This window comes from Cheilinus undulatus, linkage group 20, assembly GCF_018320785.1.
Source record: "Cheilinus undulatus linkage group 20, ASM1832078v1, whole genome shotgun sequence".
Taxonomy (NCBI): domain Eukaryota; kingdom Metazoa; phylum Chordata; class Actinopteri; order Labriformes; family Labridae; genus Cheilinus; species Cheilinus undulatus.
In genome coordinates, this window is record NC_054884.1 from 32,588,844 (window position 1) to 32,607,206 (window position 18,363).

The window sequence follows — 18,363 nt, forward strand, 5'->3', positions numbered from 1 at the left end:
CACCAGGGCAGCAAGTTTTCTTGATTCCCCCTATCAAACAACAGCACATAAGATGACATTCAAGAGACAACAGCCTTCATTCAGTCTAACTAATTCATTATCAAGATCACCAAACCCAACCATATATCAGGATGTCTAAAAACAGAGGAAATAGTACAGCAGTTGTTTGAGATTGCTGCTTCGTCTGCCAGCACAGGGCATCCTTTTTACATCATATCTTGCATAAAACTTGAAAATTTCCCAAAATGTTCAGGGTGAGCTGCATGTGTGAATGCAATCAGCTGAATTCTTTACTTATATCCAACTCCCTAGTCAAGTCAAGGTGGGCTGATGTATAAATGCTGCGAATGTTCAGTGAAATTCACTACGAGCAAAAAATGGAATTTAAGACGGTAGAGTCTCGAGACCGGTTCTGAACCTCTTTTGTTTTAAAGTCAAAGGAACTGCCTGCAGAGCTCAGAGACAGGACTCCCAAAAGCACAGTGCCCTCCATTATTCTCAAATGGAAGAAGCTTGGGACAACTAGCACTCTTCCAAGAGCTGGTCGCCCAGCCAAACTGAACATTTGGGGAAGAAGGGCCTAAGTAAGAGAGATGACCAAGAACCCAATGGTAACTGACTGAGCTTCAGAGATCAGGACAAAGTTCTAGAAGGTCAACCATCACTGATCTGGGCTTTATGGCACTAGATGAAAGCCTCTCCTCAGGGTAAAAAGCATGAAAGCCCATCTAGAGTTTGCGAAAAATCCACATGAAAGCCAAGTGGTAACCTTCAGTGCAGCAGATATTTTTGTAGCATTCCCCAGATCTGTGCCTTGCAACAATCCTGTCTCTGAGCTCTACAGGCCCTTTGAGGCCATTTGACCTCATGGCTTTGTTTCTGCCTTGATATGCATTGTCAGCTGTGAGGCCCTCTATAGAGAGGTGTTTACCTTCCCAAACCATGCCCAATCAATTCATTCTATCACAGGTGAACTCCAGTCAAGGTGTAGAAACATCTTTGCAAAATCTTTGCAAATCTTTCTTTTACTTAATTACAGAGGTGTGACTTTAACTAAACAACCCAGATGGAGATCTGTTTCCTTTTCTTTTTTGCTTGTAAGAAGTGATCATATTTTACAGTACAACTCCTCAGTGGCTACTCAGTACTTAAAGTGAACTTTAAAGAGATCTATTTCACTTTAACTTGAGTAGATTCATAGACCGTGAGTACAATAGTCATGTATTTTTCCACCTCTGCTTGTATCTGGGACCATCAAGAGTGACCTGCAGAGATTTTTTGACTGCCTACAGTAATAGTAAAACCAACCACTCCTAGATTCACATTTTACTGCCATTACAGTCCTCTAAAGCTGTGGTTCTCAACCGGTTAAACCTCAGGACCCACCACCATCTCCTTAAAACCCAAATTTCTTAATTTCTTTTCCAACTACACCCAAATTGATGTGATGCATATGAGGCAGTTTGGACTTGAGATGGAACAAAACATGTTGGAACAAAAATGTGGAGAAGTTTTCTTCAAAATAAAAGCACATCATAGACTTTTTACCATACTTTTTTTTTGGATACATATCCACGATCCCTAAATGGCTTTTTGTACTACTTTTTGTTCCTGACCCATCAGTTATAAACCAATGCTCTAATGTGAAGCTCAGAATACATTCAAAAATGAGAAGGGAAGCTGTAAAAAGGTTCACTTTTCCACCTCTTTCACTCGCCTGGCTGCAGGCCTGGACTCCACCACTCCTCTTGGATTTCTGCACCATCTTTTTTTTACGCAACATCTTGCCTTTTCAGGCCAGTCCAGCCATCTAACAAGAAAACTTTTATGTGAACAAGTTACTTAGAAAGATTCAGGATCAGGCTGTGAAAAAACTTCGGGAAAAGGCTGCTCCCATTCATGTTTGAGTGCACGTGTGAAAAGGGCTGTAGAGCCTAAATGATGGGGCATGTGGGGATGACAATACCAGCATAATTACAGTGGTAGGCGTCTGTGGTGAGGAAAGTGGAATCTGAGGTGTATGGGAATACTAGATTGGGCTTTGAGGAGCAGCTATCTCTGCTTTTAATGAGTAGAGGGCCTCATTCCTCTCAGGCAAGTAGGTCAGAATTAGAGTCCTACACCAGGGGGATAAGTGAGCCTCCTGGCAGGACTCCAGCCCCTCACAACCACACTTTCTTTTAATTCACTCTGAGAGTGAGAAGGACAGAGGAAAGAGGAGCTGGAAACAGGTTTCACACAGACAGCCCAGGCGTACTCCACAGCCTGGCCAAAGAAAATGCCCCATTCACTCTCAAATTAGCCGTCTGCATGGCCACCTTCGAATGAGGCCCCTCTCTGCCTAATCTCCTCAGACTGTGTGCACACACTGACAGTCTGCTTCAAAACCAGAGCTAGTGGTCGCCCAGTGCAGCAGTTAATTGATGCATTATGGGTGTAAGCATGGTACAGTTAAGCTGATTAGAGTGTAGTATCCATCTGAAGATTAATGCATACAAAGCCAAGCATGATGACAGGGCATTTTCTGCAAGTTACAGAAAAATCTAGCTAAGAACATGCATAAAATCTAACCAACAATCCTCTTTCATGCTCCGTGAATTGATTGCATACTTAATTAAATTCCTCAATTACAAAAGGAACAACACCGATAATGGGAATCAAAGTGAGTGCACTATTAAATAAATGACAAAGCAATTCCCTTGGCGCTGTGCTACACAGATTAGATGGCTGAGGGAGTCTTTGGCACCTTGCAGCTCCAGCCAACACAACAAGAGAAGCCAAATTCCTGCACACATAAACACATAGAGCAACCAGGAGCACAGCCAAAAGTATCAAGTGACAAGTTCTGACAGTTAAGTTGAAGCTTTACTAACTGGATCTGCAGAAATACTTCACACACCCAGTGACTGTGTGACTGAGATTAATGAGAACAGAAGGGACGTACGTGTAGACTGTTACTGATTAGTTTGTCGTTGTAAAACATATGGAATATGACTCATAATCTACTTGTCCTGATTAAAAGAAGCATGAAAAACATGTGCTCTGTTATGCTGACAGAAACACTCTTTAATGACATTACTGACCCTGCAACTTTTGATGGAAATGTAGTTGAAATTTTAACATAAAAGGCTGTTTTCTCTCTGCAATGTATTGCTAGTTTCCAGTAAGCACTTTGACACATATTTAAACTTATGAACTGAAACTTAATTTCAGTACAGAGCATGATATTGATGTACCACACACATTTTGTTGCTAATTTCTCACTCTCGACCCCAGTTGGACCTTTGAGCTCACACAGAAGAAATTTCCAAAGTGCATTTCTGCAACAGTGACTGGCAACCAGTCCGGGGTGTACCGCCTCTTGCTCAAAGAGGCCCCAGCCCCCTATGTCCCCCAACAGGATAAGCGGTGTAGAAAATTTGTGGATAGATGGATTTCTGCAACAACTCTATAATGAAGTTCCTGCAAAGTCAATGGATTGACAAGTTTCCAGGTCTGTCGTCAGGTAGCTTCATCTTGCAAAGCTTCAAGCTGAGACATTTGTTCACAGTCTAAAAGTTACAGCCCAGTCATTGTCATTCGAGGAAAATAATGTAGTAAATACTATCAGAGTTTACAGTGCCTACAAAACGTATTCATCCCCTTGGTTTTTTAAGTGTTTAATTGATTTGAAAAATCAATCATGACCAATATAACTTGGCTTTTTTGACAGAAAAAAAACGTTTTAATATCAAAGTGAAAACAGATTTCTACAAAGTAATATCAATTACGTCAAAATATGTCATGTAAAATAAGTGACTGCATAAATATTCACCGCCTTCAAGTCAGTATTTAGTAGATGCACCTTTGGCTGCAATCACAGCACTGAGTCTGTGTGGATAGGTCTCAATCAGGCTTGCACATCTCGACACTGAAATTTTACTCCATTCTTCCTTGCAAAACTGCTCAAACCTTTTCAAGTCCAGCCACAAATACTCTTTTGGATTGAGGTCTGGGCTTTGACTTGGCCACTCCAGAACATTCACCTTGTCGTCTTTAAACCATTTCTGTGTAGCTTTCCCTGTATGCTTTAGTCATTGTCTTACTGGAAAATAAATCCTCTCCCTCTTATTCTCTTGCAGATTGAATAATATTGTCCTCCAGGATTTTCCTATATTTTCCCTGATTCATTTTACCCTCTACCTTTACAAGACTTCCTGGACCAGCTGCTGAGAAGCATCCCCACATCATGATGCTGCCACAATTGTGCTTTACAGTGGGGATAGGGTGTTTGTGGTGATGTGCAGTAACTGGCGTCTTGTCTGATGGCCAAAAAGCATCATTTTGGTCTCATCAGACCTAAGAACTTTCTTCCACTTGACCATGGATTCTCCCACATGCCTTTTGCCAAACTCTAGTCAAGAATTAAGTTTTCTTCAACAGTGTCTTTCTCTTTGCCAGTCTCCCATAAAGCTTTGACTGGTGAAGAACCTGGGCAACAGTTGTTGTCTGCAGAGTTTCTCTCATCTCAACTGAAACTTGTAACTCCTTCAGAGTAGTCATAGGTCTTTTTGGTGGCTTCTTCACTAGTCTCCTTCTTGCATGGTCTGATCTAGGCAGATTTACACACATTCCATATTCCCTCCATTTCTAGATGATGGATTTAACTGAACTCCAGGGGATGTGTGAAGCCTTAAATTACAACCAAAATGGTTGTAAAATGGATGAATTCACATAGATAAACTCTCAGACTCATTAAAAACATCTTTTTTATGATCCAAAAAAAAAAAATTATGAGCTTGCAGTAATAAAAGTCAGCTGGTGCTCATTCTGTGACAACATTTTTGGTTACTACTGAGTCACAGAGCTTGAGGGCAGGTCAGAGAGCACAGAAAACATGATACATGGTTTGTTTTGTTTCTCTACTGCAGCAGGGTGTTTGGGTTCGGGTGTCAGCAGGTCATTCCCCTTGTTTCCCCCTGACTTACCATTCATGCAACTTGTTTTGTTAAACCGCTATTCTCTTTGCTGAGCAATGCTCTCGCTTCTATTTGGCTTACTGCTGGGGTTTTTGAGGGTGACTGCTTACTTGTCACTTTTTAGTTTGAATATTTCTTTTTTTTTCTCACAATAACAAGATTTTCTTCCTGTTTAATTATCCGTCTAACTGCAGACACACAAACTGAAGCTGCAGCAAAAAGACACACAAGAGAAGAGAGTTTGGTAAAGGCTTTGCTGAAAATACTGTACATCATGTAAATCAAATGCAAAGAGTGCCAGTGGGAATATCAAATAGCATAACACTGCACCTGGGAAAAACCTTAGAAATACATTTCCCTGGCTTCCTCTGCTCTCAGCTAATGCATCGTAATGGAAAGTTCTGCAGTTTCACATGCAGGAAATAGACTCTCAAATAGCAGAGATCTGGGGGCCATTTCTCCGTGAAATTAGTTGCAGCGTCATTGACCAATTACTTTCCTCCAATTATCTCCATCCGGCATGTTTATGAATAAAATGAGCTCACAGTGGACACAGAGGGAAGGTCATTATCAGCCAACACAACATAATTGTAGATCGGCTGGCCGCTCTGGGCAAAGATAGGCATCTTGGGTATGCACAAGCTAGGAGAAGAGAGCATACTGGGACACAATGTCCCCACGCTCGAGTGCTGAGAGTAGTTTGAGAGGTTTGATTTGGGGAGTCATTATCTACAGACATGCTGCATTCGACCCACACATACAATTATCAATTACCGTAACAACTCTTCTCAAATTCTCGAGTGCTCACATAAGTGCACAGCATTTTTCCCTCCATCCCAGTCAGGACTGAATGTCCCACCAACTTCGCAGAGCTGCAGAGTTTACTCAGTCCAGTTTCCTCCCAAGTGAAGTTTTTGGAGAAAGAGCAAAGATGCAGGAAAAATGCAGCATACACAAAGATAATAAGCCAGGATCAAACAGGCAGGAAGGTTTAAGTGCATGTGTGGCTGTTTGTGTGCATTAGTTTTTACAAGTGCTGAGGAGTTAGTCATCTTCTTTATCATTTCTTGTCCCCTGTCTCTTTGTTTGGGAGTTTTAATTTTAACCTCTAAGACCGGTATTATTATATACAACAAGAAGAGACACTGGTTACAAAAGCTTTGATAACTTTTGAACCATTAATTGTAGCAACTTACTTTCCCCCCTCTAACAGCCTACCATTGTGCTGTTCTAATGACGCTATCCATGCCTTCATCGCCCTTACAGGGGCTTTTTAGAGAGCCTGGAACTTGGGTGACTTTCCTGGGCATTCAAAGATTAAATCCACACCAGTAACTCTGATATTGAACCTCTTTTTATCAATTTGTTTAATCTGTTTTCAATTGTTTCTGCTGCCTGGCTAATGCTAACCACCATTTTTATCCCACAGTGTTTTGTTACAGACTGTAACAACTAATGGCAGGCTGTTCTGTTGTTGAATCATGCATTGCCAAGCTCTCAGAGATGGCCTGAATAGCTCATAATGAAGGAAAAAAGAGACAGAGAGCCTGGGATGTGGCCCTCTATTAACCTTACACGCCAGATGGATTTGTTTCACACATCCATCTGGGAATGCTTCAATAGCAATGGTTGGGAAAAGGCAGAGGATTTGAAAAACAGAGTGTGATTAGATGAACATTCTGTCTGTCACATCTCTACGGGCCAATCAGAGCAACAAAATGTGACGTAGCCGCTATCGAGCTGTGCGTGCGCAGCTACCGAGGAATAATGCGAAACGTAACAACTATAGACATGTAAGTACTCAACTTTTGTCGTTTTAGAAAATAAAACAACTCACTGCTGTTCTTTGTTCTTCTTTCAACGAAGCAATGTCGTCAAGTTCTGATAAAACTGGTGCTTTAGCAGCATTTACGCCAAGCTCTTCCGCCATAATTGCGCCAGCCTCTTGTTGCTGCTTGTTTACATCACAACTCTGCCGGGCCTTAAAGTACTGCCCCTCGTCGCTGAATGGTCCTGTCACTTTCTAACCTGGCCCAAACGGATCAGATGGGAGCTTTGCCAGATTGATTCGGCAGTGAAAAACAAGGAAACGGGCGTATCCATCTGCTTTGCAAGGTTAGCCCTCTGTGTCACTGAAGAACCGATTTGAATGATGGCACAAATAGAACCAATACAATACAATAACTTTATTTTTCCCCGCAGGGCGATTCAATTGTCTGGAGTCTCTCTTGTCTGTTTACAGTAGAATTATAAAGTCTAATTGCTGATGGAATGAAAGATTTTATAAATCTTTCTGTCCTGCAACACAGAGATAGGAGCCGTCCACCACCATTGTTTCCTTGGTCATTTAGGGAGATATGAAGTGGATGATCCATGTTCCTCAGAATGGCCTCCACCTTCTTCATTGTATGTCTCTCCACCTCATCCTCCAATGAGTTCAGCTTGATTCCGACCACAGAGCCAGCTTTTTCACCAGTTTGTACAGACGCTTTGCATCCTTGTGTTTTACACTGCCTCCCCAGCAGACTGTAGCATAAAACAGAACACTTGCCACCACAGACTGATAGAACATCTGCAGCATCTTACTGCAGATATCTAATACAACACAATAGAATAGTACAATACATTATACAATACAATACAAAACAATAGTACAATACAATAGAAAGAAGTGCAAGGATTATTTTGTTAACATGTAATTATTTTGAAGATTTTTTGTTACAGAATGATTATCTTTTTCACTTTTCGGTCCCCAAGAGATGAGAGAACAAGTTAGTGCCAAAAAAAAAAAAGTCTTAGTCATTATTGTTTACTGTGTCACACATGAAAATCTGTGAGTTTTAATTGGTGTTTTTCTTTTTTTTAATTCAAGTGACCCTACTATAGCACACATATTCTTAAAACTCAGGTTGTCCTGAAAAACGAGGATGTTTAGAGCTTGACTGTGCACCACAGTGTTGATATTTTACAAGCTTTTTAGGACAATAAGTTCAGGTGAGACAAAATGGTTAAACAAATAGCTTAAGGCTCAGAGGGTTAAGCCTATTCAAGCCTAGTTTTTAGCTGGAAGAATTATGTATTTCATCTGACCTGGGAACGCCTCAGAATCCTCCTGGAAGAGCTGTAAAATGTTGCTAGGAAGATTCATCATTGGGAATCACATGAATGTGATATCTCGATGATGTTTTGAGGCTTTTCAGTCAAACTTTGTACAAATGTTCACTGTAACTTAAAGATGAACCATGTTGGGGTGAAGAAAGCCTTGTGGTTAGATCATGCCCCATGTTTGTGGATGGTCTGGGTTTATGTCCAGTCTGTGGCTTTTTCACTGCACTCTACATGATGAAAATGTTGTCTATACCTTAAAGTGCCAGTTCTCGGCATTCCTGTTGTACTGGATAGATTGTCATGGATTTATGTTCACACATTCTTGGTTCCCAGAGGATGAATACTCATTATTTTACTCTCTCAGTAAAAGCTAGTTTATCTTGTTTGGCTTTTTGATAAAGTGCCAGTGTGCTCAAATTTTCATGGTAGCTTTGTTATTGTGAGCATGCTACCTTAGCTTTTAGTACAAAGCACCTGCATTTCCATACTGGGATGTTACTGTGGCCCTAAAAAAAACTCTTATTGGTGGACTAGAGGAACATGAATTTGGGGTATGTAGGACTGGAAGGTCAGGTAGGGTTCAGCCTTTTAAAAAAAAAGCAAACAGGGACTCTTAATATGCTTCTTATCTCATTTTCCTGCCTGAGAAAACATGGTTTCACTGGGAATATGTGTAGCCTTGTTTTACTCCTCTGGAGCAGAAAGACTCGTCTAAGAGGGTTGAGGTTAGTCAGGTATGACCTCGTTCTACATATTTAGCATACAGAGCCAAGAACCGGTTGTGCTGGTACAGACTGAATCTAGGCTACTTTATATTCATAACAAACCTTTGTACTTAAGATCTCTGGGCTGTAGAAGTGTAATAAATCTGATAATGACGATTACAGGACAGTGCAATCTTTATTGCTCTTGGTGTATAGTTTTTTAAATATATTTTTCATTTAATTACAAGAGATACTTTTGTCCCTTGGGAATTTCTTCTTTGCTTTAGGCCAGAAGTGTGCTTGTACAGGGTTTGTAGGGTAATGGTGTGTGAGTGTGTAAAAGATAAGTGTGTGAGAGAGAACAGCCAAGGTGCTTGGATCGCTTCCCTGACAGGAAGCTACTGACTACAAAATAAAAGCATTAAATTTTGAAAGAACTGTTGTGAATGCATCCTCTCTGTTTAACACTCATTAACTTTTTCCATTCGCTGTTTGAGAATGGCATGGCTATCATGTAATGGGTCTTCCAATAACCTATGAGATGATAAGGTATGATAAGATTTGACAAGACACAACAAGACACGGCAAGATTGCTACAAAACAATACAATAGATAAGGTATGATATGATATGAAACGATATCTGCTGAAAGCTGCTGATTTGTTGATTGATGTAACCTTTGTTCTATGTCCTGTTCTAATGTCATATATGTGAAACTTATCATGCTGCTGTCTTGGCCAGGACTCCCCTGTAAAAGAGATTTTTGTATCTCAATGGGAATAAATCCTGGTTAAATAAATAAATGAAATAAAATAAATGATTCAATGGTATGTGATGCTATGCAATACAATAGAATAAGACAGGACATGATACTATATATATATGTGTGTGGGTGGGTGTGTGTGTGTGTAATGCGTTAGGTAGGATGTACAGTACATGATACAGTACAATGCAATATAGTTAGATACAATACAGACATACAATACCATACGACAGGACACAGCATGATACAATACTATAGGTAGGATATGATAGCATACAATATAATACAACACAAGGTGTTACATTACGTTATGTAACAATATAATACTATACAATGTGAAAAGACACAGGACCTGCATTGGAACAATATTTTATTTTGGGTATGATACCATACGAAAGGATACAATATGTTACGTTATGTTACAATACAATACAATAAGATAGGGTAGGATACAATACTTAACAGTATGGTATAATATGATATGATACTGTACAATCACATTATGTCATGTTACATCACAATACAAAATGATAAGATATGATACCATATGATATGATATGTAACACAATACAATACGATACAATACAATACTATATGATACGTAACAATACAATACGATACAATACAATACTATACGTAACAATACAATATGATACAATATGATACAATACAAAATATGATACAATATGATATAATATGACAGGATTTGGCATGGGACAATATTCTACATTGGATATTATTTGTTATGATATAACAAAATAAGATATGACGTCATACGATAAGATACAATACGATACATGACCCAGCACTGTGTGATATTTTACATTGGATATAATACTGCATTGTGTTTGATACGATAAGATACTATATGATACATTTTGCCATGATACAATGCAATGCAATGAGACAAGACATTGCACAATATTAGGCTATATGATACCTGTAAGATACTTTCTGTATGGACACAAAATGAAATGATATGCAATATGATACAATACAACACAATATCATTTGATACAATACGGTACGGTATGGTATAATATGATACAATATTTTACATTGGATATAATATGGAATGATATGATACAGTAAGATACCATATGATAAAATAAGATACAATATGATCAGATAAATGCAGTATAATACAATAAGATGGGACAGAGCACAATATTTAACAATATGACAAATTAATATATTAAATTTTAGACAATGGTGAAGTGGTTAATAATGCAAAAGATGCTGTAAAAAAATGATATGGATGATAGGATAAGTTACTGGATGGTTAGTTTTAAACCAAGCTACGGGATACACCAGGATCTTTATACCAATAAGGACTCCATGACCAAAAATCTTTCTCGGGGTAACATTTTAAAAATGTTCCATATAAATGTTCCCCGGATCTTGTGACAAGCAAATTTAACTTTGCCTTACTGATTTTTAAAACTACAGAGCCTCAGAGGGGACATTGAAGGGAAAATAAAGATTATAATGGAAAAAAAGATCTGGAAATATTTTGCTAGATCTCGAAAAAATATATCCACACAAAACCATATATCCATAACCATGCCCTGTCTGAAATGTCACTGGACAGACATATTTTCCAAATCTTGTAACATTTTTGGACTCAATGAAAACTTATATCGTTTCTTACCAGCCAAAAAGTTACTCTGACTCTGATTTTTCTAAAATAAACAATTTATTGTCTTTCGAGAGGCCACAGTGGTGACTTTTGTATTGTATCTTATTTTGATAGTCATAACCGGATGCAGCCGTTACTTTCCAGCTAGCTTACCTCAGCTCTCTAAACACGAGCACCGCCTGTTCAGCTCCCCGCACAACAACAAACACGCTTTCCACGGCTGGTTGAGATGCAAAGAAGCGACAGGATGACTTTAAGCATGTAGTTTGCCAAGATAGACTTTGTAATGTAGCCAAATTTCGGATAAAACGACTTACTACGGACAAAACTCCGTCGCTTTTAGGTTTTGTCAACAGGACCGAGCGGCTGTCCCGTGGCTGTCCACTCCAACGGTAAGTGATTCTTACTGTAACTATTATACAGAAGTAATGTATAATATGAAGTTTTATACAAATTTTAGCTTTTGAAGTCCATGCATGTTCTGTTGGTTTATGAATACTTCAAAGTAAGGAGAGAAGAATCAACTTTGTCCATCTGTTCAGGTGTGTGACGGTTAAATTAATTACTTCATCCATTGGTTAGCAAGCAAAGGCACACGCACGAGGAAATTATCCTGCGTACTCTTCCCGTTGAAAATCCATCAGTAATTTAAAAAATCCGCCTTTACGCAGTTTAATTCTTTATTGATTATTCTTTATCGAGCGTGTTTATCAGATGTAGCAGGTTGAGTTGGTCCAGACATAACGAAGTACCTCCTACAGAAACTATAGCCAGACTCATTTCCTGCTCGGACCTCAGCTCTGCTCCACATCATAAATAAGCAATTTCCTTATCAGGGACCCACCTTCCGCCCCCTTTAAACAAATCCTATTGCTGTTATCTTATCGTCTTAGAGACAGAGGCTTGGAATGTGTTGTAAGTATTTGGGACTCTGTGAGAAGTTTGTTGTTTTTAGTCATTTCACGTTCTTGTTCTGCTCTGTTTTAGAGCTTTGAATGGCAGTTTTAACTTTCAGCATCATTCTGAACTACTGGCCAATCAGTCCATGGCACTGCTGAGGTGTTATGAACCCAGGTTGCTCTGAGAGCAGACTTCCCCTCGACTGTACAGTTGAGTCTGGTGTCTCTCGTCTTTCTCTTGACATTTCCCCAGAGATTCTCTGTGGGGTTCAGGTTAGGCAAGTTGGCTGGGCAATCAAACACAGTAACAATGTTGTCAGCAAACCAGTTTCTGGTAGTTTTGGCTTCTCAGTGCTAGAAAAGAAAATCTGTATCTCCATAAAGCTTCTCAGCAGTTGGAGGCATAAAAAGCTCTAAAATCTCCTGGTAGCTGGCTGTGGACACAGTGGACCAACAGCAGCAGATGACATGGCACCCTAAACCATCATTGGCTGTGGAAACTGAAAACACTGGACTTCAAGCACCTTGGATTCTGTGCCTCTCTGATCTTCTCCAGACTCATGGACCGTGATTTCCAAATGAAATTCAAAATTTTCTTTTTTTCTGAAAATAGTACTGAGCAACGGTCCAGTTCTTCTTCTCCAGGATAGAAGTTTATAATGTCTTTGGTTCAAGAGTGGCTTAACACTAAGGACACAACACTTGTAGCCCATTTCCTGGACCAGTATCTGTGTGGTAGCTCTTGCTCCACTAGCTCCAGCCTTAGTTCACTCCTTGTGAAGCTCCCTTAAGTTCTTGAATCTGCTTTGATAACAGCCTCTGAGAACAGCCTAACCTTTCAGCGATGACCTTTTGTGGCTTACTCACAAGTCAAGTGATATCAGAAGTCTTCCCCATGATTGCAGTTGTTTGTACTGAATGAGAGAATGAAGGCTCAGGAAACCTTTGAAAATTGGGCTGTTCCACAATATGCTAATCATTTTTTATTTGTGTGAGCTGTAAGCTGTAATTGTCAATATTAACAAAAAATGAAATGTTTCACTTTGTATGAGATTGAGCTAGAATTGATTAAATTTTAAATTCTTATTCTTTCAGATACACCTGTATATCACTGGTTCATAATATTCATATTTTAATACATAAAAATGGAACTCTAAACATATTTTCCTACCACTTTGACCCAGGACAGATCTGAAAAGAAGTTGAAGGAAAAAGCATGATAAGAGCTGACACCAAATTTAAGCATATAGATCCACCAGTACTGAACTTCACTCTCTTTAGGGACATTTCTTAGCATTCACTTAGTTAGAAATTGTGATTTATCACTGGTGATTGTCTCTCTGTCTTTCACAAAATTGCTGTATTGAGATATTACCTATTTCAAGGGCCCTATTGTGTTGTTTGTTTTACTGCAAAACACCCCCCTGCTTCACCCACTTTACCATATCAAAGTAAAACATAGCTTGACTTTCCGCTCTGCCAAATAATCAGAATTCAAACATCTTTCTCGGCCCAAGAATTCACAAAAACTGTGAAGTACAACCTCTATTGTTTGAAGGGACATGAGCATGCTATATATCAAAGTGACAGCAAAAACAACCCGTGATTAATCTTACAGCTTGTATGTAAGAAAAAGTGGTTCATGCTCATGAGTACAATGTATGACATGCCTTGGGGTGCTGCGGTAACATATGTGAATTCTTAAAATGAATTGCATTCCCCCTCTAATGCTGTCTGAAGCCACTTTTGGCCAGACACAGAGGCACATTTTAAGGCATTATTACATTGCCAGGTGCACCGTGAGACCAGAATCCTGCAGTTTTTCTTTTTAGACCAGGAGGAACAAGAGCAGAAGTAAGGGGGATTTATGGTGCATATGAGCATGGTAACTCAGTTGTTTGTTTTACAGCCCCAATTACCAAAAAGTTGGGGCACTGTGTAAAATGTAAATAAAACAGAATGATTTGCAAAAAAAGACAAAAACTTGAGGAACATTTTGGGACTAATTAGGTTAACTGGCAGCTCAGTAACATGACTTGGTATAAAAGGAGCATTTTAGAGAGGATGAGGCTCTCAGCAGTTAAGATTGGTAGAGATCCACCAATCTGCAGAAAACTGTTTCTCAAAATTGAGCAACAATTTCAGAGAAATGTTCTACAATGTTAAATTCTGAGGACTTTGAATATCCCATCATCTGTGGTACATAGTATCATCAAAACATTCAGAAAATCTGTAGAAAACTCTGTGTGCAAGGAACAACACCGAAGCTCCATACTAGACGCTCATGATCTTCGGGTTCTCAGGTGGCACCGTATCAAAAACAGGCATGGTTCTGTACTGGAAATCACTGCATAGGCTCATAGGAGGACTTTCAGAAATCATTGTCTGTCAACATGGTTCGCTTTGCCATCTACAAATGAAAGTTAAAGCTGTATCATGCAAAAAAGAAGCCATACCTGAATACAATCCAGAAATGCTGCCGTATTCTCTGGGCCAAAGCTCATTTAAAATGGACTGAGGCAAAATGGAAAACTGTCCAATTGTCAGATGAATCAAACTTGAATTTGTTTTTGGAAACCACGGATGCTGTGTCCTGCAGACTGAAGAGGAAAGAGACCATCCAGCTTGTTATCAGCGCACCGTTCAAAGCCTGCATCTGCAATGGTATGGGGTTTCACTAGTGCCTATGGCGTGGGCAGTTTACACATCTGGTGCTTAAAAAGTACACAGAGGTTTTAGATATACATATGCTCCCATCCAGACAACGGCTCTTTCAGGGAAGGCCTTGCATATTTTAGCAAGGCACTGCTAAACCACATACACATCCATCGCAACGGCATGGCTTTGCAGTAGAAAAGTCCAGGTTCTGAACTGGTCTGTCTGCAGTCCAGACCTTTCACCAGCAGAAAACATTTGGTAATGAATCAAACATAAAATCTGGCAAAGAAGATCCATGACTGTTGAGTACCTCGAATCCCATGTCAGACAAGAGTGGGACAACATTCCTCTCCCAAAACAGTAGCAACTGGTCACCTCACTTTACAGACTGTTATTAAAAGAAACATGGCCCTGTCCCAGCTTATTTTCGCATATGTTGCTGCCATCAAATTCAAAATGAGCTAATATTTTACATGAAATGGTAAAATGTCTCAGTTTCAACATCTGATATGTTGTTTATGTTCTAATGGGAATAAAGTATGGATTTATGAGATTTACAAATCATTGCTTTCTTTTTTACATTTTCCCCAAGCCCCAACTTTTTTGGAATTGGGGTTATAAAAGAAAAGAAATCCCAAATGTCCTCTTTTAGCAGATGGAGTTAAAGAAAGCACCTTGTCTATTTTTATATGCGACTGCCTCTTCTGTAAACAAAGCCCATAGACTTGGAAGACGATAACATGACAAAGAAGAGCAAAGAAACCAAACAGCAGAGCAGCTCTCTGAGCCTCTGTTGTACACACTTTAACCCTGTGAGATGTCCTATTCAAATCCCAACTGCCTGTAAACACACCCAGAGGTCAAACGCCTACCTCAGCAAGCTTGCAAAGGGCGGCCTGTTTGCCTTCACAGTGGTAGGCCTCACTTTCTTTGCATTGATAATTTCTCAAGTGATTTTATTAGCACATGGCAAGATTCCTTGAGAGGAAGTGCCTTGTCAGCATATCAGGATGTTAGCAGCCGTGTAGAGACTACAGAGTGTTCATGGTTGGACTTTTACATGACAGGAATATTTATAACTCTGCATGTTTATGAACGAGGGTGGGTGCTTTTTTCTCTTCTGAGTTTAGTTATGAACCAGCTTTTGGGATATGTCCTTTTTTGGATTTATTGTTGAATATATTCATGTTAATGAGCACAGAGTGGTGTGTTTTTCTTTTCAAAATAAGGTTTTCAACAGATCCTAGGATGATGTAATTTAAAGTTTCAATAATGTTGCTGAAATCATATCTGGTTTTTGGTAGTGGCCTGAAATTATATTCTTTTTAAAGTACCATAGTTTGAGGGCAATTAAATGGCTTTTTAACCTTTAGCCATTTGACAAGTACACCTTTTTACTTAATACCTCCATAGCAAATCAAGAGCTAGATGCAAACTTGTGAAGAACCAAAGCTTTGTCTAATATGAGTTAACTGTTATGGTATTGAGAAATTGCTACTCAGCAGTGTATACTTTTTCACTTCAGACTTGACTTACCTTCATTGCAATCTCATGGTGATCAATCTCCATTGACTATAATGTAACTGTAGCTGTGACAAGTTAATGCAAAATTGAAAAATAAGAAGAACCAAGATGTTTCTGTATTCAAAAAATCCTTTAATACGGATGTCAAGCCCTCTTTCTCTAGCCTGTTTTGCGTTCCTTTGTCAGCATTGTAGACTGCTTTCTGCCTTGTTTTTCTGAACCTCTGTTTTGTTTGAGTTGGCAGGCCTGAGATGGTATCTCTGGACCGCTCCCTCTCTTGGCCTCTTATTCATGATGTCAAATATGTACATACTCCCCTGGACTTGAGGTAAAAGCTTTATCATCAAAGGGTTCTAAGAGGAAGGACTTTTTCCATGTGATAATTTCTTTAAGAGTTGTCAAATAAAGGCTAACTAATAGCAGAGCAAGTCTTTGAGGTATATACAGACTTTAGGTTTATGCAGGCAGCACAAATAACCATTAGCTGTGAAAGAATAACAAATTTGTATAAAGGGAATTGACCTATGGCTAAGCCACGCCCCCTCCACTCACTTGGACAAACAATGAACATTCACTGACAGACGCTATTGCAGTTGTCACAGTCGGAGACATTTCACTGGAGGCCATTGATGATTTTTGGAGACAGAAAGATCACATATCATCTAGAAGTCACCAGAAGGGTCTAAACTACGCATTGGAGGGATATATTAATCATTTTATTGTCGAAAAGGTTGATAAAAAGCTTCAGTTACAAGCCCAAATTTACGGGTCCCAGTGCAAAAGTGATAAACCACATCTCGTTGCCATCACAATCTCAGACCATAAGATAGAGGATCAGAATCAAAGTGCCACTGAAGTTAAGGTTTTTGGCCCATAATATGACAAAGAATATAAGGGCCTTTTTACCATCTTTACCAAGAGTGTCTCTCCGGTAGTTTTGTGCTACAGTATTTACACTGAATCATTCAGCATAACGTTTGCCAACCTTTGTTATCTCCGCTATTACAGAGCTATTAACGAAGCTAAGCTCCAGAAGTTGACATTAGTTTAACTAGAGCACTTTGGACAACAGCTAAGAATGATGTACAATCACCAAAGAATAAAAACTAGAACAAAAAATGCCAACGATCTCCCAACAAACAAGGTGACACAACGAACAACACAGCTAGGAGCTAACATTAGGCCAACTTTGGCTAAAGTTAGAGGTGTTAAAGATAACTTTATATTCCTTTCCAGCAAAGTGACTATATGTTGCCTCAAATACGATGTTGGCTTACCTTAGAACAGATATTGTTAATTTTATCCACGTTGAGCTGATGTTGTGGTCTACTGCAAAACTTTTATCCAAAGAAGACACTTTTCTTGATTTAGATGTGGCTTAGGAAAGGGTAAAAAATACACTCCATTGCCCAGCCTCTCAGGATACCTTGTGTTGGAGTCGCATGTACCCTATGAACACTGTTTGACCATTTTCAAACTTAAAATCTCAAAAAAAACTCATAAAAGCGGACGAAAACTGACTTTCTTCCATTCATTTCAATGGACATCCAGGCAGCCGATGTCCGAGTGTACTGGAGTGGTATACGCACTGTGATTGGCTCATCGCGTTTGAGGGCGGGACTTAGCCATAGGTCAATTAGAATAGGCTATCTGATGTCAGTGCGTTTACTTGCAGTTAGAAATGGTCAATTTGTTGCATTAGCCTAGCTAGACTTTAAAATGCATGCAAACATGTTAGTCATACTAGTCACTGAAATCATACTGACTCAGAATTTTGAAGTCAGGCTGACACAGCAAGACAATGTGATTAGGAATCTGTGTAATCCTGCATTTATACACCAATGGCCCTCAAAGTGGCCAAGGTGTTGTGCCCTTTCTTCACAGCTTCAGTGCCAGGCTTTGACCTGAAGTCAACCAGCATAAGTGTTGTAGCATAGCAGCAGTCACGTTGTTACCTGCCCATAGGTATCACCACAGGCTAGAGGGGTAGCATACATCATATTTGTGAAAAGTAAAGTTTCAAGTAACCCAGAAATTTACAGAGCTGTTAAGTTGTCAATATTTCACTTAGGGCTGGGCGATATATATCGAGTATACTCGATGTATCCCGG

General features: G+C 39.4%; 1 protein-coding gene across 6 annotated transcripts in view; it reads left to right on the forward strand.

Moving 5' to 3' along the window:
* Positions 1 to 11,332: 11,332 nt before the first annotated feature.
* Positions 11,333 to 18,363, forward strand: part of LOC121528172 (leucine zipper putative tumor suppressor 2 homolog) — a 51,799-nt gene continuing 44,768 nt past the window's right edge. For 4 of the 6 annotated variants that reach the window (XM_041815432.1, XM_041815442.1, XM_041815439.1 and 1 more), the window contains exon 1: positions 11,333 to 11,563. The gene's annotated coding sequence lies outside the window, so the exon portion shown is untranslated. Of the gene's footprint in view, positions 11,564 to 16,496; positions 16,581 to 18,363 lie in introns of all 6 variants that reach the window. The other 2 variants (XM_041815434.1, XM_041815436.1) reach the window with 1 other exon arrangement.